The sequence below is a fragment of the Pseudorasbora parva genome, chromosome 14 (assembly GCF_024679245.1).
Source record: "Pseudorasbora parva isolate DD20220531a chromosome 14, ASM2467924v1, whole genome shotgun sequence".
NCBI classification, from domain to species: domain Eukaryota; kingdom Metazoa; phylum Chordata; class Actinopteri; order Cypriniformes; family Gobionidae; genus Pseudorasbora; species Pseudorasbora parva.
This window is the reverse complement of record NC_090185.1, coordinates 6561734-6585868: the sequence shown is the minus strand read 5'-3', so window position 1 is coordinate 6585868 and position 24135 is coordinate 6561734. Positions and strand designations below refer to the sequence as shown.

At 38.7% G+C, this 24135-nt stretch overlaps 1 protein-coding gene across 17 annotated transcripts in view; it reads right to left on the bottom strand.

Moving 5' to 3' along the window:
* The window catches only part of si:zfos-588f8.1, an 85572-nt gene extending 64612 nt beyond the window's left edge, over positions 1 to 20960 (bottom strand). For 10 of the 17 annotated variants that reach the window (XR_010897794.1, XR_010897793.1, XM_067415368.1 and 7 more), the window contains exon 1: positions 20668 to 20960. The gene's annotated coding sequence lies outside the window, so the exon portion shown is untranslated. The remainder of the gene's footprint in view (positions 1 to 20667) is intronic. The other 7 variants (XM_067415364.1, XM_067415377.1, XM_067415362.1 and 4 more) reach the window with 1 other exon arrangement.
* Positions 20961 to 24135: the final 3175 nt, after the last annotated feature.

The window sequence follows — 24135 nt, the reverse complement described above, 5'->3', positions numbered from 1 at the left end:
AAGCCATACATCAATGGAAAGCGCATTTACTTGTTGTCCAGGGTCACATATTAAACACATTATATATACATTTACCAATCCTGATTAATCAATGTGACAGCACTAACATATGTTCCTATAATTGTACATCTGCCATCAGCCATCACTACAGCAAATCAACATTTATTGACAAGTTTGCCCTTGACAGAGCCAACCGACCAATAATGACATTTGTCAATGACCATTTTCATTGATTTTATTGATTAGTTATTGCACTCCTACATTATGTACTGTCCTACTTTGTTTCTTTCTATTAACCTTCCTCTTTCTGCTTTAAAACTAGTTCCAGCAAGTCTCATTAATCTTGATTAGATCAATCATTTGTAAACAAGAGCTTCAGGATTTAATTAAACGTAGATAAGGTGCCATTACTGGTGCTATTTGGATGACCTGTATCACCCCCTGTCCATTATTTTTCAGGCCTGCAGCTCTCCATCTGACCTTATTATTCGTGGCGTCTGACTCAGACTAAACTGCTCTTTTATTTAATATCCCTAAAGCGTGTCCGTGCAATAAACTCTGATCACGAGTCTGTGTAGCAAAGTCTCACAGGAAACGGTGGTCATGGTTTTAGTCCGTGTGTTGCTGTGAATCTGCCCCCTCATCCTAGCCAATAACATACAGCACATCTCTATAAATATACAGTACAAAGCCACAGCTGCTGCATCATAGGTGTCGATATCGACTTAGCAAATGCATCCCTAAATTGCAACATAAAGGGTTATCTATGTCTATGTGCAATAAGGTGGTACATTTTGATTTCATACTCAATTTTTTTTTGTTGTTGTCATTTTAACAAAATGTAATACTTTTCATGTTTCCATACGGAAATGGAAATCAAATCCCCAAGGAAATCAAGTCCTTTTAGCCAGAAATAAGTCACATTACTGATGTACAAAGCTTTGCAAATGCCAATGAAGGTGCTTTACAAGGAGCCCAAACAGGCCACATGCTCCAAAAGGCTTCTTGAAGACTGACCTACCAATCTAAGCTTATCCAACATCGTTTATTTCATTTACAGATTACTGAATTTGGGCTTGGCAGAGTTATTTCTATGCGGTGGAACAAACGATGCAGAATACTGTACGCTTGTTCTAACTGTAAATTTGAGGATGCAAGTTATTTCCTGAGAAGACGAGAGCCAAGTGTCTTAAACAGCTGTCACTTTATATGGAGCGAAATTAAGTTACTCTGGAAAATCCTTGTCAATGAATGGACGTATTTTCTGACGGCTTGTCATGGTGGGGCATCCATTGAGACTAACATTTTTATCCAAGATCAAATCGAACCGTGACGGGGTCAATAAGCTAGCCCAAAGTGTGCTTTTTTTATTCATTATATTTCCTAAGATTAGTCAAATAAAAAAACAAAAACTTGCTGAATTTGTTGGTAAAATAGCTAAAATGCAAAGCTAAAAGGTCTAAACTAAACAGCCGAACGGTCTAATCTTTTCCAGCCTGGTTTCTCATATGGGTGAAAGTAGGCCATCTTCCTAAATTGGCTGCTGACCATAACCAGAATCAATAAAACTCAAAGGCATGCATAAAGTCTGCTACCACAAAAACAGCATCATCATTACGGCTCATTTTGAGCTGGTCCGAGCCAAGCTAGGTTAACTCTTCATAAAGCAGAACTTGAGACCGGGGGAGGACAAAACATGCAACGCCATCAAGGGAAAGAGTAGAGTTTAATATATCCCTGTCACTTTTCTGAGAAAGTCAAACATTCTTGAGATAAAAGTGAGGCACATCAGCCTGGCAACTGAGGCAGAGTTTGAACAACACTGGATCCGGAAGTGAAAACTCAATGTCTTTGTGATTGGGAAATTGATTTTTAACAATAACTATCCTTTAAAGACTTACTGTGCGCTACAAAACTGTTACCCAATAGTCTTTGCTTTGGTTGAAGCCTGTAGCCTGCCTTATTTCATCATAGTTTTAAAATAATCATGTTTAACTGTGGAATTTGTGATGAAAAACTACATTACCCATGATGCTGTGCTAACAATTCCACCGGCCAGAGACCCACTCCCATAACGCACTGCAAAGATGTAAGAGTCTAAACACTTGAAAATATATTCATATGAACTTTATACATTGAAATGTATCGTTTATAAATACTGCATAATCAATATTTTGAGTGGTTTCATATTTCTCCACTGTTTTAAATTTGATTATGCTGCTCCCAATCCTTTCATGGGATTGTAGTTCTTTCCCTCAGTAAAGCCGTTAAGTTCACAGTCTTGTACCTTTGTGTTTGTCTGATTTTCAGATATATTTCTGCTTCGAATTTTCAAAGTTTTCAATGTTATGATTCACATTGTAGCTGATTGGATTGGTTCATATATCTTTAACAAAGGCTATTTTTTTAATTTCCTAATAGCATTTAACATGCATTTAAAAACAATGCAAAAACCCTAGTGAGCAGCCTGGCTAGTTATTGCTTTTAACTATTAAGTTAACTGTATAAGTCATTTCAACTTAAATTATATTAGACAGACTTAAAAACTCAAGTTGAATCTTGTATAAATTAGAATAGTTTAATATAAAAGCTTAATATGAGTTAAACTAAAGTCATATGTTGGAATGACCATTATTTCCATTTTCTGCCATATGGCTTGCAAAAAAAGTATTTTGGTCTTGATTTTCAGTTAAAATATCTACGTCCCTAAAACAAGATACATTTACTTAAGAAGCAAGATTAGTTTTAATAGATTGTCTCTTTTTTACGAGTGCATTTTGGCAAATTTTTTCCCATTTTAAATATACACAAAAAAAATCTGTTGAAAACAAACTACACTTTAGTTTCAGAATTAAAACAATAAAATATCTTAATATTTTATGCAGAGTTGCTTCTTAAGTAAATGCATCTTATCTCAAGGATTTTTATATATTTAAATAAGTCAAAAAAAGACAAACTTGAGAGCTTGTTGGTTTTGGAGCATATCTGAGATGCTCTTATTTTCATTTAGCGTTTAAAAAAAAAACGAAATTACTGAAATAGTTAAGAAAAAGCAGAAAACTGCAAGACAAAGTCACAAGCGAACCGTATAAATCATCAGAAATAAGCCGTTACTTCTTTTCAAAAGATCACCAGGATCATCCCTCGAACGGTTTTCTCAGAGGAAACTCAACTGACTGACACGAAAACAAAAGTTTTGGCCTCTTTTCAGGAGGGCAACGGGAGTGATTTGTGATTCGCCAAAAGGCTCGATTCTCCAGCTCCTCACGTTTCGGCCTCCTTCAACACTTCCTTCGGATAGAGATACATGCAAGTTGGCCGCGCTCCCGGGGGAGGGAAGAGAGAGAGAAAAAGCCATGAGGTAAATCAGTCACAGGTTCTTTATGGAGCGCAGATGCAGCTGGAGACGTTCTGAATGAAAAGGCCCGTTGAAGTGGAATGTGCGGCTGAAACAGAAACAGAGCTTTTGTTTTAATATCACCTCCATTTAGGAAGCAAGTCTTTTAGCAGACACGTGGGCAGGGGAAAGATGAACCTCCACGCGGCGCACAGGCTTCCCTACGGATGGCGGTCTCATATGGTGGACGCTTCCTTCTGGTTCGGGCCTACGCTGAATGCTTTACAATCAGACTGAATATGCAAAAAGTCAAGAATCCACCCACAGGTTTCTAGATGACTTGAGTCGCTTCTTCAGTGAAAGTCCTTGGGATTTTTCGCCTGTTTTGGTGCTAAAACTAAAGTAACACTGACTCTAAATAATGCAAATTTTTAGTGGGGTGACTTATAATAAGGTACATAAACGTATTTTCCCTCTGGCTTCCAAGAAGCACGCTAGCGACTGGTGCTAGGTTCAGCTATAGAGAACAGACACAATTAAACCGGAACGTGTCTGCTTAATAAATCGTGCAGCAGGAGTTCATTCATCACGAGAGTGAGGAGCTGACGGCGGAAGATCGGGTTTCCAAGCGAAATGTAAAAGCGCCTATTTAAAGCGAGCTTGTCATTGAATGATTTTGTTGAGTTTTTCATTAAGAATAAAAATTAACCCACCATCCAAGCAATTGCCGCTAATTTTAAACTGAAAGTAAATTAATTCACATTAATTGAAGGAATTAATTTAAAGCACTTGTTTTGCTTTCACTTTGCAATTAACGGTTTAAAAGCGATTATATTTGGTGCCGTGACCCGGATGGAAGCGTGCTGTGTGTGTAAACCTCACTCTTCTGGCCTCAAGAGGAAAGTTAGCAGCTGGGGTCTTTAAAGTCCTTATTAGCACGCAACCACGGCTCGAATCTCGCTTGAAGCGGGACGAGTAGGTCCAGTAGTAATAACAATGGTAATAGTGATACTACAAAGGGATAGACTTACCGTATTTTCCGCACTATAAGGCGCACTTAAAAGCCTTTCATTTTCTCAAAAAAACCACAGCTCTGTCAAAATGTTTCAGTATGAAAAACCAATAAAAACGATTTAATAATAATAATGTTTCATTACGACTGGTAAACTACAAAGCCGCACCGCGTCTCTACAGTCACTATTTGAATCAAGGCAACAGCACTAGTACGGGGCATGAACATCGATGAATTTCGAGGCGGTCCTTCTTGGTGCTTTCGTTTTACGAAAAGACGTAATCTCTCCATACGCAAACTACCGTCTCGCAGCAACTGCCAAAAGATTACCAAGGCTGGGAGATATTGTTAATATGCACATCAACGTTTGAACAACGTTACCATGGGAGTGAATGGAGTTGTCAGAACGCTTAATAAAGTTTGACTTAAGCCCTATTCGCATGGGATTAGTATTATCTGGGATTTCTGTGATTTAGAAATTTCTCCCCCACATCTGAGTTTTGCGTGGCAGTGGCACATTCGCACATGATAAGCAAACCCTGTGATTTTACTCGAATTTACTGACTTCTCCCGGATATGATGTCAGGACTTGTAAATGTTTTTTCGTTATAGCTGTATGAAATCATAAACAGTCATCGATATTGTTTTAACAGTTTTATAGTAATACAAATTATTTCGTTCAGTTAGAGAACACGCTACAATTAAAAACTGAACTGAGCACAGACCAGCGGCAGGAGTCAGATTTCATTCATCACGAGTGAGAAGTTGACGATATACGGCGGAAGATTGAGTTTCAAAGCTAAATGTAAAAGCGCCCATTTAAGCGAGCTTGTCATTGTACTGTTCTATTGTTATGTTTTTCATTAAGAATAGTATTGATGTTAATATTAAACACACCATTCAAGCAATTTGCTCCCAAATTGGTACTCATTCAAAAGTGAAAGTATAATCCGTGCGGGAATTCATAACGGTGCGCATAATGAATGCAGCCTCCATTCTTCGTGAAAGATAAAGACAGAAATGTGCACAGGAAAGAAAAACCTTGCAAAAATGATATACGATCCGCCTAATCCTGGCCAAATCACAGAGATGTCGATTCGCACGGGACTAATGTTATCACAGGACCTCGGTGTTCGGCGAAATATGGTAGGTAATTTGCAGGGGAATTTTTACTTTACAAATTACAGACATGGCCGATTCGCACGGGATTAAGATCACAGACATTCGCTGCAATTATTACAAATCACCAGAGGTCCCCAGATAATACTAATTCCGTGCGAATAGTCAGTTTGTCTGACTGTTTTGTTGACATTCCCTTTAGCACAGCTCCATCTAGTGGATGCATAACACAAACCCAGTCAAACATTTGACTGCAGTAGTTTCTGTTCTATGCGCCCTATATATGAAAACAGTTTTAAAATAGGCCATTCATTGAAGGTGCGCCTTATAATCGGGTGCGCCTTATAGTGCGGAAAATATAGTACTAACAGCTTGCGTCAGCACAAATCCACTTTTGCTGTTAAAAACTACTGTCAGGATTTACTAAAGATACGCAGTGATAAATTAGCGATGAAAAGGCATGGACAGGGTTATTTTTGCGGCTGACCTTATTGCTTTATGCATTTGTAGGAGTTTACCTTTCAGACGCAACATTTAAATGAATCATGCTTTACTAAGATGTACTAAGGTTTGAGCTAATCAATGTACTGGTATTTGCAGCATTATTTACCGCCCAAAAAAAAAGCATGTGTTAAACCAGGCGCTAATTTGCGCTGCTCTCTGTAGACTATGTTGATCTTTATGGAAATGATCCGGCTGTGTCTGTGCTCATTAATTTGCACATCGTCAGTAAATCATGACCTAAACTTTCCACTCCCACTTTCCTTCCATCTGCTCTTTTGGGATTATTATACTCTCAAACTAAGGTGCCCAGTTCAGTAAATCGAGCCCTAAAATGTGGCACTAAATGAAAATTCTATGAATAATTTAAGCTCTAAAAGCCCATTGCTTTTTTCATGAAAGCAAGCTCATGTATGTAGAGGCAGTAGTGGGTCAAGCAACGCCTCCAACTCCTGTGAGAAATCAACTCCAGTCTGAGCGGAGCTCAATAAAACATTGGCAGTAGTTTCCACAGCAGGACCCAATCTCCACGGCCTGGACCTCCTGCAGACGCACATGTGCTCCAGCTTTAGTTTCAGCCTCCTATCGCAGTTCACCTCAGGAACAAGCGGTTACTGGAGACAAAGAAACCCTACAATCTGGAAGAGTGCAAGATATCCAGAAAGTGGCTACAGTCATGCAAATCACTCTTTATTTAAAGTCCAAGCTTTAAACTTCAGTTTTATTGAGTCTTATGTTACTTGAGCTAGAGTTATACATGATTTTACAGCAAAAATGACGAATGCTTGGATTAAGTCACCATGAAATCAAATTTGACAATTCTTAGTTTTTTTTTATGGAATATTGCAGTATTTATTATGATTCATCTGAGCACATCATCATAGTTTTAACTTCACGTGCCTCATAATCTTGAATCATAATCACTTCCCTTCCCTCATGAGGCGACATCTCTTCTCTGAGGATGAGGGCGGGGCAACCTGTCAATCACATCAGATCCACCAATAGCAAACCACAACCATTGAATCAATTACCTACAGTCAAAATCAAGTCCCATCCTACATTTGTTCTTGTTCCAGAAGCCGTTTCAATTGGATATACGTCACAATTCAGTTTCATGCCGACTTTAGTAAAAGGTAGTTTTTGCGCCACTTCCTGTACCAAATAAAATTGCATTTTAAAAACAATCAGATAAAATCTTACTAACCCCAAACTTTTGAGAGCACCTGAATTTAGTCTTATTTCATCCCAACAAATAAAGCATATTTTAGGATCACAAATATTGATAACAATTACTCGCATTAACCCCAATATTTCTAATTAGCATTACGCTAGAAGAACAAAATGAATGCAAAGAAAGTGTCATACTTGCACCACTTGCAGAAGCAAATAAAATTGCCTTTTCAAAGTGTTTTACAGCTCGCCAAATACTTTAACTGTCTGCCATAGGTCGGACAAACAGATTAGTGCAATATGAGAACGTGATTAAACCTCAACAACACTTAACTCCCTGAAACGCCTCCATTGAGATTTCTTCCAGGAACAAACATGTCACAATAGTCCTCATTTAAATAATTAATGCGCAGAATTAAGGGGCGGGGCCTGGTTGAGCTGTGTTGAAATTGCCGGTTATGGTAAGGGGCGGGACATTTCCCAAACACACTCGATTTGCTTGACCAATCACAACACACCGCTCTAGACGACCAATCAGAGCACAGTGTGCTTTCAGAAGGAGGGGCTTCAAAGATACAGGAACTAAACAGACAGACTGGTGCTGCGTTCCAGTTCGTTTTTATCATGCCCTTCACTCGCAAACTTCCCTCCGTCTCGTTCACTCGGATGTGCGTCATGCCTACGTTGCATGAGTGCCCACTACTGGCGGAAACTTTGCAAATGGACTGAACTGGAACGCCCTAAGCCCTTGATCACTTGGAATCCACTATGGAGTTGATATATTATTTAATTTTTACCTTTACGAAATTGTTTAATGCAGCATTCTATATGTATATGGATGTTTGGGTTGTTTTAAATGTTTTTAAAAATAGTTATAGTTGTTTGTGGTGGGGTAAATTAAACGTGATATGTGGTGACGTCACAATCGCGCTGCATTGTGGTATATGAAGCTGCCTGAACTGTACATATGAAGTAGACTCGCTCACTCGGTCAAAATCGAGGGAGCAAGGGTCTGTCCATACAAACTTCCCTTGTCCACTTCACGAAGTGGAACGCACTTCAAAATGGCGGCAGGGATTCCCCCAAGGGGAAGTGCTTAGGGAAGTTTGCAAGTGCGTGTCTTAAAGTGGAGTGGAACGCAGCATGGGAAGTAGGGGTGACCCCGAATAGTTGAAGATTCGATGCATCGATATGCGGAGCCTGATTCGACCACCGATCTCACGGTCGAATCTTCGCAGGTGTTAAACGAGGATCATACCATTTTGGCAATATGGGGGTGCTCAATATTTTAAAGACGTGCATATAAACGCACTCAAAGTGTTTTTTCCTCTCTAGGCAGGTATTTTTTTAGGTTTATTTATCAAAATGTTCTTTTATATATTTGTGTGATGTTCTGTATTTCGATCTCGGCTTTAACATGTTATGAGAAAACGGTTTATGAATGTTTATCCACCACATTACCTTTTAGGCTATTTAAACCTAAATAAGAAAGCCATTGTCAGTTCGTCTGTCAGTTGGCAGGCAGTTTTGGTCGCTTTATTAAAAGTTGTTGCTGTGTGCAGTGTGTAAAGGAAAATAAAAATAGTTTAACCCTTCTGCTGACAGTGTCGTGCCCCTCCCAACCCATTCAACACACACAGATGATTCGACCATCAGTCGACCATAGAGAGATTCGACAATTCTGATTCGATTGTCTAAATCCTTAGTCGAGGACAGCCCTACTGGGAAGAGAGGAGCTGCAATAATGGCGAATATGAGGAAATAATTAACATTCAAGCATAAAACATGTTCTAGTAGAGCCCAAAAACAACAAGGCATAATAGGCCATATTTAAACTACAAACGGTCCTGAAAAAGAAATAAATCTCACATTTCATATTTCTTTTGAGATGTTAATCACTCTGTGCAGATTATTAGCTGCTCTGATATAATAGCTGTTTTGAATGTTATCGAACCATTGCGTATCCGACCGACATGTCCCATTTGCATGCAAACAGTCTCCTGGACGTGCCTGTGAAAACAAAGGCCTCCGAAACGCTCCAGGACAAACTCACTGTATACAATCCTGACAAAAAGACCTGCAGATAGTTAATGAGGAGCAGCCAGATTCACAGACTCCATATGAACCGGCATGACGTCAAACCGAGATAAGCTTACATTAGTGATCCTAAAGGTCACCGCGGTCCATGGGGAATTGCTGATTATGATCCAAAGAAAGCAGAACGTGCATCTCATGTGAAAACCATGGAAGAGGTGGAAAGAAAACCAGGGAATAGTTCAGACTCTTGAGTCAAACATGAGCCTGTTTTTTGCATCTTTAGGATGCATTTACACAATTTATGCTTTTTGACTCTACTAGATCATGTTTTCCTGCTTGAATGTTGATTATTTCCTCATATTCTCCATTGTTGAAGCTCGTCTCTTCTCAGTGTGTCAGTAACGCTCTGTTTAGTCTCTATGAAGCCCCTCCTTCTGAAAAGCACACTGTGCTCTGATTGGTTGGCTGGAGCAGTGTGTTGTGATTGGTCAAATATCCCACCCCTTACCATAACCGCCAGTTTCGATACAACTTAACCAGGCCCCGCCCCTTTATTCTGCATATGAATTATTTAAATGAAGACTATTGGGACATGTTCGTTCCCAGAAGAAAACTAGACTACAATGGAGGTGTTTCAGAAGTTCAGAAACACTAATATAGAGAAGAACTCCGCTGGAGCGACTTTGAAGACCTTTTTCATGCTCTAACAGCAACACTAAAAAAAAGCTGTAAACGTGTAATAGTTTTTACTAATGGCCAAGTCTTAATTCTGCAGAAAAACACTAGGAAATGCATGCATTTTGCAGCCAAACACTCGCTCAAACATACAGGTCAATGCTGTTTTCGACCCAAACGCCAATTAGCCTTTAAACGGTGGTCAAACAAAAGCCAAAGCTGCATCATGTCATCTGCTGCGCTCTCAACACATCTTGAAGACATTAACGGCTCCTCCTAAATCTCCTGATATTACGGTCCCAGACTCCGTTTGGCTCTTTAAGTGCTCTCCAATCACCGAATGTTTCTGTTGGTCCGGCGCTCGCAGTCATTACACGAGCTCTGGGATTAGCTGGCATATCCAAAAGGAATGTCACGTCACCGGCAGCCTCGCCTCGATGACTTACTTTTGCCTGTGTGGCATTCGGCATGAGAACCCAGCTAAAGAAGACCCAAAAAACGCTCTTATTTTCACTGAGGCTTGATGTTTCCCTCGGCTGCACAAAGATCAAGAAACTCTTGAGTTTAGGGAGACTAGTAAGATATCTTAGGCTTTTTACGAGTGTTTTTAAAAGCTCAGCAAGTCAAAAACACTGTAAAAACAGTATTATTGTAAACTATGTTTTCTAATGTGATTTATTCCTGAGATCATTACTGCAGTACTATTATAGTACCCTGATTTGCTGCTCAAAGAAACATTGTTTTGGTTATTATCAATGTTGAAAAAAGTTGTGCAGCTTCATATTTTTGATGAAACCATGAAACTTTTTTTATTATTATTAATAGAAAGTTCTCCAGCATTTATATGAAATAGAAATTCTTGGTAACAAATGTTTTTACTGGTTGCTTTTGATTGATTTAATGCATCCATACCGATTGAAAGTACAAATTTCTTTCAAAAATAAAAATAAACCCATTAACCACAAACTTTACGAGTCTTATTTCATCCAAAAAAAATTAAAATAAACCCATTTTAGGACCATACATTATGCCTATCTATCTATCTATCTATCTATCTATCTATCTATCTATCTATCTATCTATCTATCTATCTATCTATCTATCTATCTATCTATCTTTACACAGACACACACACACACAAAAGTAGCCAAATAATGATGAATATTTGCAAATGTACTTTACAATTAAAATGATTTAATGCATATTAATAATTTAATAAAATGCATTATGATCGAATTTGGGGGGAAATGTGCATAACTGACATGAAAATAACGACACAATGCAAATATATTATATATATATATATATATATATATATATATATATATATATATATATATATATATATATATATATATATATATATATATATATATATATATTCTATATCCAAAACAACATATTTTTGTGTGATTTATTTTATGACCATTAGTCGTCGCGTTCATTTCGCCGGGCTCAAACCTCCCGCGGCGTGTTTACATCAAATGAAGAGCCGAATGGCGCAATGTTTGCCCATTTTCTAAACAAACCCGGCGTCGATAATCAAGCAAAAGTCAACAGAAAGCTCGCAGCTGCGTCGACGCTAACAGCCACGGTTAATGAGCTCCACTCGGCTGGCGACGGGGGACTGAGGGGGCGTTTTATGAAGTCTCTGGCACTCGAACCGCTCCGGACACTTTTCACTCAGACCGCCGCTTCCTGCATGAGATCAATAGGCTGTCCAACATCAAAACCCCACCATTACCAACCCGCTGACAGTAGCACAAACGAGACTCCCATTCATCTCCTGACAGTATGAGCACATTGTCTCCCTGACTAAAGGTTAGACAATAAACCGCTGACCTAAACAGTCAAACATGCCAGGCTATTGAAGGGGTTAATTCAAAACAGCGACCGAATGCGTGTCGGCTAGACTCATTTCTTCATGTGCTCTATAATTAGAGTTATTTATAAACTTGGATCGACTGCGTTCATTTGCTAGCAAAACCGTCCAAGCTTAGCTTTAACAATTTCCGTCCGCTCCTACCACGTGTGCGTCATCTCCAATGCGCACCGCAAAGTTTGCTCGATGCTTCAAAGTCTTTTATCTCTCCTCACCCCCCTCCAAAAAACCCGACACACCCATAATGCATTGCTGTCAGGCTACTTTGGGGCAACTTCTAGATTAAAAGCCTGCCTTCACCACAGAGAAACAGATGAGTGACCGGACCACGGTGGATGTTTCACTAAATTAGGGAAGCATTCCGCTGCCATCTGCAAATCTTGCAGATTTTCGAGAGGAAGCCGGCTTCTTTGTGTAGCTCGTGGAGAAAATGGATCTAATTCTTGCCATCTGCTCGTCAATACTCATTACTGGGCTGTTATGACGAATGAATATGAAGCCTGGTTTATATATCAGCAAAGGCTTCATATATCATGCATTAAAGAAGAAAATAAAGAACTGATATAAGGATGCATATTACAAATATAAAACAAGATCATTAATATTGCAATAATTATTTCTTTCTCAAACACACTGTAGATTTGCAATCATTTAAGTTAAACATTAGTAGCAAAACTAGTATGTTCAAATCACTTGAGTAATTGAATTTCAACTATGCTTTTTTTCTAATTTTAGTCAAAATAGCCACATTGTTTATGGCAGCAGCTATAGCGATATAGATGTTTAGTATTAACAATATGTAAAAATAGCCATATTTTCTTGCAAACAAATAGTGAGACACAATTTGCACCTCAGTATTTTAGTACATTATTAAACAGTATGCAATATTGGGTCAATAAAGCCCTCCCCTAACTCTGTCATTTGAGTTGAATTCCACTTTTCACATTTTGTCTTTAGAGGTGACCCCTTCAATAAGAGGTGCCTGATTCGACTACTAATCTCACGGTGCAATCTTTGCAGAGGATTTATGAAACGAGGACCGTGCTCAATAGCCCCTTTCACACATACAGTCTTTACTGGTAAATCATGTGTGAACAGGACCTTTTCAAAAATACCAGTAAATCAGTTCCGGCAATTTACCAGTGAGGGAAGTTGTAACATAAGACCCTGCCTTCTTTTCCATTCATCTGCGCTGCGGCTCTGCAGTTGGATACTATTACGCGTGTCTCGTGTTTTTAAGAGCAAACACACATTCTGTTTGATCAGCCCCTTATGCCTTTCACTCAGACGTCAACATAAATTGTCATATAGAATATATAGTTAAACCAGGGGTCCCCAAACTCGGTCCTGGAGGGCCGCTGTCCTGCAGAGTTTAACTCCAACCCCAATCAAACACACCTGAAACACATAATCAATGCCTTTATAGGCCAAAGTAAGGCACTGATTAGCTGGTTAAGGTGTGTTTGATAGGGGTTGGAACTAAACTCTGCAGGACGCTGGCCCTCTAGGACTGAGTTAAACTAAAGCACTTCTCACTTGGGCAAATGAAGACAACAGCAACGTTTAAAGATGACTGACAGCACAGAATTGACTGGTATTTTGCTGCTGGTGTAAACCGCCTCTTACCTGCATTCACACGGGCCGTCAATGATTGGCGGAAGGCGTGTCTGAAGCTTGGCGCTGACACGACCGCCATAGTGACAACAGCCAATAATACTACTTTTTCGGTGTTGCATGAATGCAATTGGCCTGCATCTGTGCTAGGGTATTTGCATAGGTGATCTGATTGGCTGATGCCAGCGTTGGTGCCTGAAAAGTTGAAAACGCCAGTGCAACGGAAACAAGCGGCAACCTCCCCCATTTCTGTTGAAGCCAATACGGAAGTGACTTAAACTGCAATTATTCAACTGGCCACTAGGGACAGGTGATAAAATGCCCAACTTTACAGCAAAAAAAACATGTTTACAGCCTGGTACAAATTGTGGTTGTCCTATACGGCTAATTTTGCCCTTCATGACAACTGTAAGGGGGGGTGAATTTTTTTATAACTCATTCGTTTACATTATATAAAGCCTTAAAGTTCTGCATAATTAAGGGCGTGGCCACTTTGAGTGACTTTGATAGCCATTTGTCCGCTGTCTGTTAGTCATCACGTCACCTAAGCTCCGCCCACGTCCCGCCTCTTTGCCCATTTTCTGTTATCCGGGCCTGACGCGCTGCCGAGATGGCGATGGCCAGCTCGTCTCTACTTTACGCTTCAGAACGGCTCTTCAGAATCCTATGGGTGACATCACGGACAATATGATCATATTTTTTTTACAGTCTATGAACGGAACCCACGATTCAATTCAGTTCTTGAGTTGTGAATACAGGTTCTTTAGGTATTTTGCACACATTTGTTCTGCACCTTGTGACTTGATTGTTTATTCTGACTTTTAATATATATATATATTCTGTTCTAATTGTGGAAATTATTTTTTTTGGATTGCTTTTCGGTGCATCAATGTTGCGCTTTGCTCAGAGAGGCAATTTAGCCGATTTAACTACATTTTTAGATTTATTGATCCAAAATGAAAAAAATCTTTTCTATATCTGCATAATGGCTTTAAAATGTTATGTGAATTTTTTTTTTCTTGGTTTTACAAATGTGTATCCCCCACCACACACACACACACACGATTCGACTAGAGGCAAGACTTGACAATTCTGATTCAACTATGTAAATCCTTAGTCGCGGACACCCCTAATTATCTTCATATTCATCAAAAATAAATGCTTTTCTAATCTGATATGTGATGGGAAAAGGGAGACGAACAAGTTTGGCAAAAGGTGGATTTGAACTCGGGTTGGTCGCATTGAAAGTATCTGCAAAAGGCTGTACTCCTTAAGCCACTGCTACTGAAAAGTCAGGTGTTTTTTGTACTTTTGTCTGGCCCAATCAGACATTGGTGGGCGGAGTTAGTGTAAATAGGCGAGTTATTTACACAGTGTACATAGACACTCCAAAAATGTTTTTTTTTCTTTTACATATATAATTGTCTTCAAGTAGATATATCATATAAGCCAAAACACACACACACACACACACACACAAACCTATGCATTTAAGCTATTTGATATTAAATAGAACCACTGATACACTTATAAAATATTAAAGGCTGAAAAATATAGTGATATTTGAACAGCTATACTGCCCAGCCCTACTTCCAGGTCTCTCATTCAGTGGTTCCCTTTCAATACGTCAGTGCACATATGGTGCAACAAAAAAGCTTTGTGGGCCGCCCCACTTCACAATAACTCTTTAAAACAGAGACTGAAAAAAGGAAAGAGTGAAAGAGTAAATAGGGCAGGGACACCCAGCCGTCTAACACTCCTGGCAACCTAAATTTCCTATGACTATGTCTACATTCATCAGCAAGTATCAACTTCCTGTTCACGTCTCCTAGTCACTGAAGTTTCTCAATATGCCACCCATCCCCTCTATTATGCTATTCACTGTCATGTTACATAAAGTACAAGTCATTAAGTCAACATGAAACCTAATTTGCTCCCATAATAAGATGTAAATTCCAGGATTATCTAAAACTTGATTGACAAGGCCAATCAGGTACAGATATCAGCCAACACAGATCATCTCAAAATGCTGAAATATTAGCCAGTATATTGGGATTAACATGAAGACAAACATACTTCGATTTGGAGTGGCGTGCATGTATGAATTGTTCACAATAAACCCAGGAGCGTTTTTCTCACGCTACATTCACAAACAAAAATAACAACGTGAAAAAAAATTCACCACTAACACATGACATGCAAAAATTTCTCTCGCTTCCTGTCAAGGCTCTGTTCTTGTGATGATGGGTTTTTTTCCATGGCTGTTGAACACAGACAGTAGGAGGACAGAAGTCAGTCAGAGATGAAAAAAAGGCCAATCCTGAAATCCAGACAGGGATGACCACCATCCCATTGGTTTTTCCAAAGTGACGGTTTCCAGGGCTGTGCACTGCATTATTACCTTATGATGTGAATATGCAAACACTTAAAGCGTGATGTGACTGTAAACTCAAATGTGACCATGCAAATCCCATTGTGGGTCAGAATTGAGATATGAAACACAATGAAGCACAACGCAACAAGTAGCCTAGAGATCAAAACCAGGTTGAATACTACATTTGCGAAGCACAGATTGTATACAGATCACACATTGAGAATTTTGATACTAGTAGAGATTTATGTATAAATATAGCTGCAAGCAGCCATTATCGGGGCCAAGCGCAAAGAAGAAGACAAGACATGCCAGCATGGCTGGAAGTCTCAAGCCAACTGCAACAATGAGCCATTAAGGACCTATTAAGTTGATTTTAGGCAAAATAGCAGTCAAATTTTAAATACAGTCAATAATAATGGTTTAATGGTTTATCACTTTCGACCAATAGGTGTCACTGTTACGAAACTGATGTGGTTTAGTCAGATTGAGATGACAATGACACATGCAAAGTTTGGTGTCAATATGTCAAAGCATTGCAGAGATACAGCCTCAAGAGTAATTTTTGCATCATGGCTCAACTCTGTTGCAGTGGTATATGAAAACTGTTTTGTCTATCAATCCGAAATCCATAAGTATTTGTCAGCATGGTCTGAAGACGATACGGATCAATTTTGGTGAAAATCGGACAAACGGTCTAGGATGAGTTTGAAAAAGTAGATTTTTAACAAATAACAAGATGGAGCACAGATATGTTTGCAAAATATGGCAAAATTGGTATCTATCTTCTCGGCATGAGCCAATGAATGTATTATGACCAGTCTCATTACAATAGGCTAATTTAATCAAAAGTTATTAGCATTTTTGTACATTTTATTACAACTTTTGACCACAAGGTGGCGCTGCCCCGAAACTTTTTGAATATCTTCGGGACATAGAGCGGAAGACACATACCGAGTTTTGTAACGATACACTAGTGCATTCTTAAATTATAGCATTAGCATTTTAAACCGTAATACTGCATTGAAGTCAATGGGAATTTCATGTTTTGTTTTATTATAGCGCCACCAAGAGGCACAATCCCACCAATTTTTTTATGTGTCCTCGTAGTGAGCCCATACATATGTGTGTCAAGTTTGGTGAAAATATCTCATTTTGTTTTGGAGTTATAGACATTTATATGAAAAAACACGTAAAAAAGGACTGACACCTGACTTTGATTGGATTTTACTACCCCTTACTATCAATATTTTGAGATTTGGGCATTAGCGTATAGCTATCGACCTATGTTTCCGAACTTCTGAGGCTGGTTTCGTCTCGATCGGACTAGCGGTTTCGAAGATATCAGCAAATGTTTTTTAAGCACTAAATTACAACTCTGCGCAAACCATATGCCGAAACCTGGCAAGTCTGGTATCGTTGGAGTCGGCAAGGATTCAGGAGACCAAAAAACACACTCCCATCAAAATATGTCAACCACACCCAAAGTTATAAGCGTTTGAAAAAAAAAATTCTCCACTAGGTGGCGCTGTTTCGAAACTTCTCAGGCTACTTCAGGGCATCGTGGTGATGACCCATACCAAGTTTCATAACAATCTGTTCATGCGTTCATAAAATACAGCATTTTTGCACATAATTCAAAATGGCCGACATCCAAAATGGCCGACATGGTAAAATTGGATATCAGTCGACTCGGCATGACGCCCTGAATCTAATGAGACCAATTTTATGATTTTTGGATAAACGGTTCAGAAGTTATAAGCCAAAATAGGCATTTTTCGTATCTCCGGACAGGTAGGTGGCGCTGCGCCGAAACGCTGCATGTTGCTTCAAGTCATGCTTGTGATGACATGTACCAAGGTTGGTTTGAATACGATAAAGCGTTGCGGAGATATAGCCTTTAGTGTGTTTTTGCAACCTCCACGTAAAATTTGTTTGTGCGTTTATTGAAAACGATTGGACGAATCAACTTGAATTCCATAACTTTTTGTCAACATGCTCTGAAGATGATCTGTTTCAATTTTCGTGAAAATCGGAGCAACGGCCTAGGAGGAGTTCGAAAAAGTAGGTTTTTCAGAAAATTCAAAATGGCGGGAAAATTTGCATACCGGAAAATGACATCATAGGGTGAAATCGAATCGGCTTGAGCCAAGGAATCCGATGAAAAAAGAATTTTGTTTCTAGCCTATAGGGGTCAAAAGTTATAAGCATAAATATGAGTGAAACTTTGGACAGGTGGTGGCGCTAGAGGGATTGAGTTAGAGGCACCAAATTTGCTATAGTGACAGCTCAGACTGGCCTCTATGAGTGTGCCAAATTTCACAACTTTTTACCATACGGTTCTATGGGCTGCCAGAGACTCCTATGGCGGAAGAAGAAGAATAATAACAAGCAGCCATTATCGGGGCCAAGCGCAAAGAAGAAGACAAGACATGCCAGCATGGCTGGAAGTCTCAAGCCAACTGCAACAATGAGCCATTAAGGACCTATTAAGTTGATTTTAGGCAAAATAGCAGTCAAATTTTAAATACAGTCAATAATAATGGTTTAATGGTTTATCACTTTCGACCAATAGGTGTCACTGTTACGAAACTGATGTGGTTTAGTCAGATTGAGATGACAATGACACATGCAAAGTTTGGTGTCAATATGTCAAAGCATTGCAGAGATACAGCCTCAAGAGTAATTTTTGCATCATGGCTCAACTCTGTTGCAGTGGTATATGAAAACTGTTTTGTCTATCAGTCCGAAATCCATAAGTATTTGTCAGCATGGTCTGAAGACGATACGGATCAATTTTGGTGAAAATCGGACAAACGGTCTAGGATGAGTTTGAAAAAGTAGATTTTTAACAAATAACAAGATGGAGCACAGATATGTTTGCAAAATATGGCAAAATTGGTATCTATCTTCTCGGCATGAGCCAATGAATGTATTATGACCAGTCTCATTACAATAGGCTAATTTAATCAAAAGTTATTAGCATTTTTGTACATTTTATTACAACTTTTGACCACAAGGTGGCGCTGCCCCGAAACTTTTTGAATATCTTCGGGACATAGAGCGGAAGACACATACCGAGTTTTGTAACGATACACTAGTGCATTCTTAAATTATAGCATTAGCATTTTAAACCGTAATACTGCATTGAAGTCAATGGGAATTTCATGTTTTGTTTTATTATAGCGCCACCAAGAGGCACAATCCCACCAATTTTTTTATGTGTCCTCGTAGTGAGCCCATACATATGTGTGTCAAGTTTGGTGAAAATATTTCATTTTGTTTTGGAGTTATAGACATTTATATGAAAAAACACGTAAAAAATGACTGACACCTGACTTTGATTGGATTTTACTACCCCTTACTATCAATATTTTGAGATTTGGGCATTAGCGTATAGCTATCGACCTATGTTTCCGAACTTCTGAGGCTGGTTTCGTCTCGATCGGACTAGCGGTTTCGAAGATATCAGCAAATGTTTTTTAAGCACTAAATTACAACTCTGCGCAAACCATATGCCGAAACCTGGCAAGTCTGGTATCGTTGGAGTCGGCAAGGATTCAGGAGACCAAAAAACACACTCCCATCAAAATATGTCAACCACACCCAAAGTTATAAGCGTTTGAAAAAAAAAATTCTCCACTAGGTGGCGCTGTTTCGAAACTTCTCAGGCTACTTCAGGGCATCGTGGTGATGACCCATACCAAGTTTCATAACAATCTGTTCATGCGTTCATAAAATACAGCATTTTTGCACATAATTCAAAATGGCCGACATCCAAAATGGCCGACATGGTAAAATTGGATATCAGTCGACTCGGCATGACGCCCTGAATCTAATGAGACCAATTTTATGATTTTTGGATAAACGGTTCAGAAGTTATAAGCCAAAATAGGCATTTTTCGTATCTCCGGACAGGTAGGTGGCGCTGCGCCGAAACGCTGCATGTTGCTTCAAGTCATGCTTGTGATGACATGTACCAAGGTTGGTTTGAATACGATAAAGCGTTGCGGAGATATAGCCTTTAGTGTGTTTTTGCAACCTCCACGTAAAATTTGTTTGTGCGTTTATTGAAAACGATTGGACGAATCAACTTGAATTCCATAACTTTTTGTCAACATGCTCTGAAGATGATCTGTTTCAATTTTCGTGAAAATCGGAGCAACGGCCTAGGAGGAGTTCGAAAAAGTAGGTTTTTCAGAAAATTCAAAATGGCGGGAAAATTTGCATACCGGAAAATGACATCATAGGGTGAAATCGAATCGGCTTGAGCCAAGGAATCCGATGAAAAAAGAATTTTGTTTCTAGCCCTTAGGAGTCAAAAGTTATAAGCATAAATATGAGTGAAACTTTGGACAGGTGGTGGCGCTAGAGGGATTGAGTTAGAGGCACCAAATTTGCTATAGTGACAGCTCAGACTGGCCTCTATGAGTGTGCCAAATTTCACAACTTTTTACCATACGGTTCTATGGGCTGCCAGAGACTCCTATGGCGGAAGAAGAAAAAGAAGAAGAAGAAGAAGAAGAAGAAGAAGAAGCAGAATAATAATAATAGGAACACTAACGATTTCAATAGGTGCCTCCGCACCTTCGGTGCTTGGCCCCTAATGAACCACCGCAACAAAGCGGGAAATCAAAGATTAAAAGTTACATTGTCATTCTTTGTAACAAAGGCTCAATCCGGGAAGTAGCCTACATTTTATTTTGAGCCGCTTCGCGGCCAAAGGACTTTATTCTTTATTAATGTGCCTTTTGAGTTATTTTCTAGCGTAACCGCTATTTTTTAGAGATCATATTAAAGTTACTTTAATCAGAAATGTTGCTTTGGGTTTTGAAACAAAAGCCTTTTCACTTCCAGCCACCCGGAAAGTTTCTGTTCGCCCGCCGCCGGAGCTAAAAAACGACTCAAAAACGAAATACATGAATGATGAAAACAGCCGGCTAACTTACCTTGATGTGTGCATGTTGTGCGGAATGAAGCTTCTCATCTTTGATAAGTTAATAAATGTGGCTGCCCGTTTGTCTCCGTGTGTTAGTGTATATGTGTAAGCGGCTCCTCCTCTTCATCCAGCGGATCGCCTCTTCATCAAACTCATCCGGACAGGTTTATTTCCACCCCAGAGATCTCTTTAAAAGCATCACACAGAGATATGAGTCCGGAGAGGACACACGGACATGGTGAATGCGATCTGAGTGAGAGCTTTGTGCTGTGGATCTGTACAAACACACATTGAGGAAAACTTCTCGTGTGAACAGATGCTGAACAACGACACCTGGCGGATGGAAGGGAATACAGCCAGATACAGTGGTTGTTCCTTCATTTATTTAATTCTGTTTCTTAAATTGTTTATTTTCATTGTTAATATTACTTAAGTAATATTTATACATACTCACGGTTACTTTCGCGTTACGTTACTTACACGTTACTTTTCGCGGTACAGGCTTTGCATTATTTAAATTGAAGTACGTGTTTGGCCATAAAATGAATTTGGCAATAAAGCAAAGTAAAAAGAAGCAGCAATACGTGTTTTGAGTTAACATGAAGGTGGGTAGGCTATCCAGATTTTATTTCTAAGAGCTGTCTAGTAAAGGTGAGCAGAGAGCAAAACCTTGTGGATGAATGTGAGCAGTGCAGCGTGTCTGTAAAAACTCAAATGTGAATGCATTAAATTACAGCTAGATGTCAGTAGAAATTCAGATACTGAACATTGCCAAGGAATCTTTGAAGGTCTCTTCTTCAGTATTTTTTTTATTCTTTTTTCTTTTTTGTTAGTTTTTTTGAGTGTGGGTAATTGAAAGGAAATTACTGATGGAAGAGATACAGATTGAACTACTTCTGAAAAATATTATGTGATATATCGCTACAATGTTTTTTTATTTTATTCCAATTCGAATGTTTCTTTCAGGTCAACCTATGCTATTGGACTAATTAACATAATATACCTTGCTAACATTACAAAACCTTTTTTTTATTATCTTGAAACCAGGTGATCTGGAATACAAACCAAAACTCAAACAAGAACCAATAATAAACAAGTCTGTACTTTCACTATTACCTAAACATCATCATGCTGTAAACAGAACAAAGCAAAGAAAAAAGGAAGAAAGAATTGTGTTAGTGACTTTACTTTTCATTTTCAATTGCATAAGGTAAAATAATAACTCTACTGTAAATAAAACAGTTTACAATTAGTAATACAATTTTTGAATAGCTCAAAGCTCTGGTGGATAAGTAAAAAACTCAACTGAACTTCACAGATGTCATGAAGTTTATTTGTAGTTTTCTTTTTCCTGAGGTAGGCCCAGACATGTTTGTCAATTGGATTTTTTCTGTTATTGCCATATATGCAATGATTTATAGGTTTATTTTTTTATTTTTTTGATACGGACAGGCCATCATTCATGGCCTATGCGAGATCGGCATACGTATCACCCTATAGGTATGTTTGTAATTTGCTTTTGAAAAAATATATAATTCATTATTACACATTATTTTTGACCATGGCATTCATCTTTTATTTTAGTGAAGTTGAGGAATTTGAGTGATTGCCAAACAAATGAAAAAAGAAGGAACAGTCGCCTACCAGATAGTACAGTTATTATTTTACCTTATGCAATTGAAGATGAAATGTAGAGTCACTAAAACACATCGTTCTTCCTTTTTTCTTTGCTTTGTCCTGTTTACAGCAAGATGGTTAACGTACAGACTTGTCTATTATTGGGTTGTCTATTCTTAAGACAAAACACCACAAAAAAAAGCACCAAAAAAAAGAAAAACCTAGCTGGGTAATTTTTTAGTTAGAGTACACATTGATATTTTTGGGGAATGCAAATACGTTTTCAAAATCGTTATTTTGTGTAAATTTATCTGGAAAACTTTAATGGAAACGACGAGTAATATTTCATCCTATTTGGATAAGGATGTCATACGATCTTCAGAAGAGCAGGGGGCGCTGTCTCGAAAAAAACGAGGGGTCTGAGAATGCGGGACTGTAGATGCAGGCTCCGAGTCAGCTCCATACTACTTCTTTTTATTAGTGTATTTAAAAAAAATAAAAAATAATTTAATGTGTGAACTCTTATATTTGCTCTTATTTCTTTGTACAGGATCTAGCTCTGTTCACTTTAGACATTGATCAACCTGTTCTATGAGGTGCATGCTGGGATGCGTTTAAATAGTACTGAAGGAGGATTGGGTGCATTCCACGAGATTTCACACTCGTACTACTTATACGCATGACCACGAGATTGTGTTGTCCTTTACTATCTACAGCGTATGCATTTAATAACATTTAAAGAATTTTCTACGTCTTTACGTCAAGATCATGAAAACATAAATTCACTCAACTGCATTCAAACATTGGAGTAAGTTTGAGTGAGTTTCCATTGAAAATGCACAAATTCATGCATACAATGATAAAACATCCATATAAAGGTACGTTCACACCAAGAACTATAATGATAGCTATATTAGTGTCCACAACAGCGGACGGTATCTTTGTGTTTATTTTAAACACGCTTTTGTCATTTGTTGCTTTAAATGCTCAAGCTCTTCAAGGGATAAGTTCACCCAAATATACAATTTCTATCATCAATTACCCTGATAGCAAGTATGTTTGGGCCACTTGGTATTCTCTGGCACATATGGCCCAGATATGGCATGGCTGAACAGATATGGGCCAGAATGTGACTATATTTGTTTTGCCATAACTTTAAAATCGGCGGGAAATGCTCTCTTGGTTCACAACTCATTTTCAGGTATATGGCCCAGATAACAATGTAAACATAAGGGCCATATGTGTTTGAGCTATGGCACAAAGTGAGAAAGGCTGACCTTTGGATTATATATGGAAAAACACAGGACACCTGAAATCAAGCCCAGCTGACATCTGACGTCTCACACCTCAGGTTGTTGCCTCTTTCCTCCTATTACTGGAGTGAATCCGACTGACCTTCATATCAATCGAAAACTTTTGTTCATTTTCGAAACACGAAGATCTTTTTAATGAGATCTGAGAGCTTTCTGTCCCTTTGTTGACATGCTATGCAACTACCACTTTGACACTTCAAAAAGTTAATAGAGATTGTAAAACTAATCCGTATTAATTGAGCTGTTTAGTCCAGATTTTCTGAAGAGACATGATCACTTCATATGATGAACAGACTGAATGTAGGCTTTTATTCACATATAAACATTCATCAACTCACACATCAGTTATGATTAACAGAAGCTCAAGTATGTTCGCTTGACACATGCAATAACCAATGAGGTTCATTCTCGTGTTACGCAGCACGTTTGAGCTTAAGTGAGAACCAATGAGGTTCATTCTCGTGTTACGCAGCACGTTTGAGCGTCAGTGAGAACCAATGAGGTTCATTCTCGTGTTACGCAGCACGTTTGAGCGTCACTGAGAACCA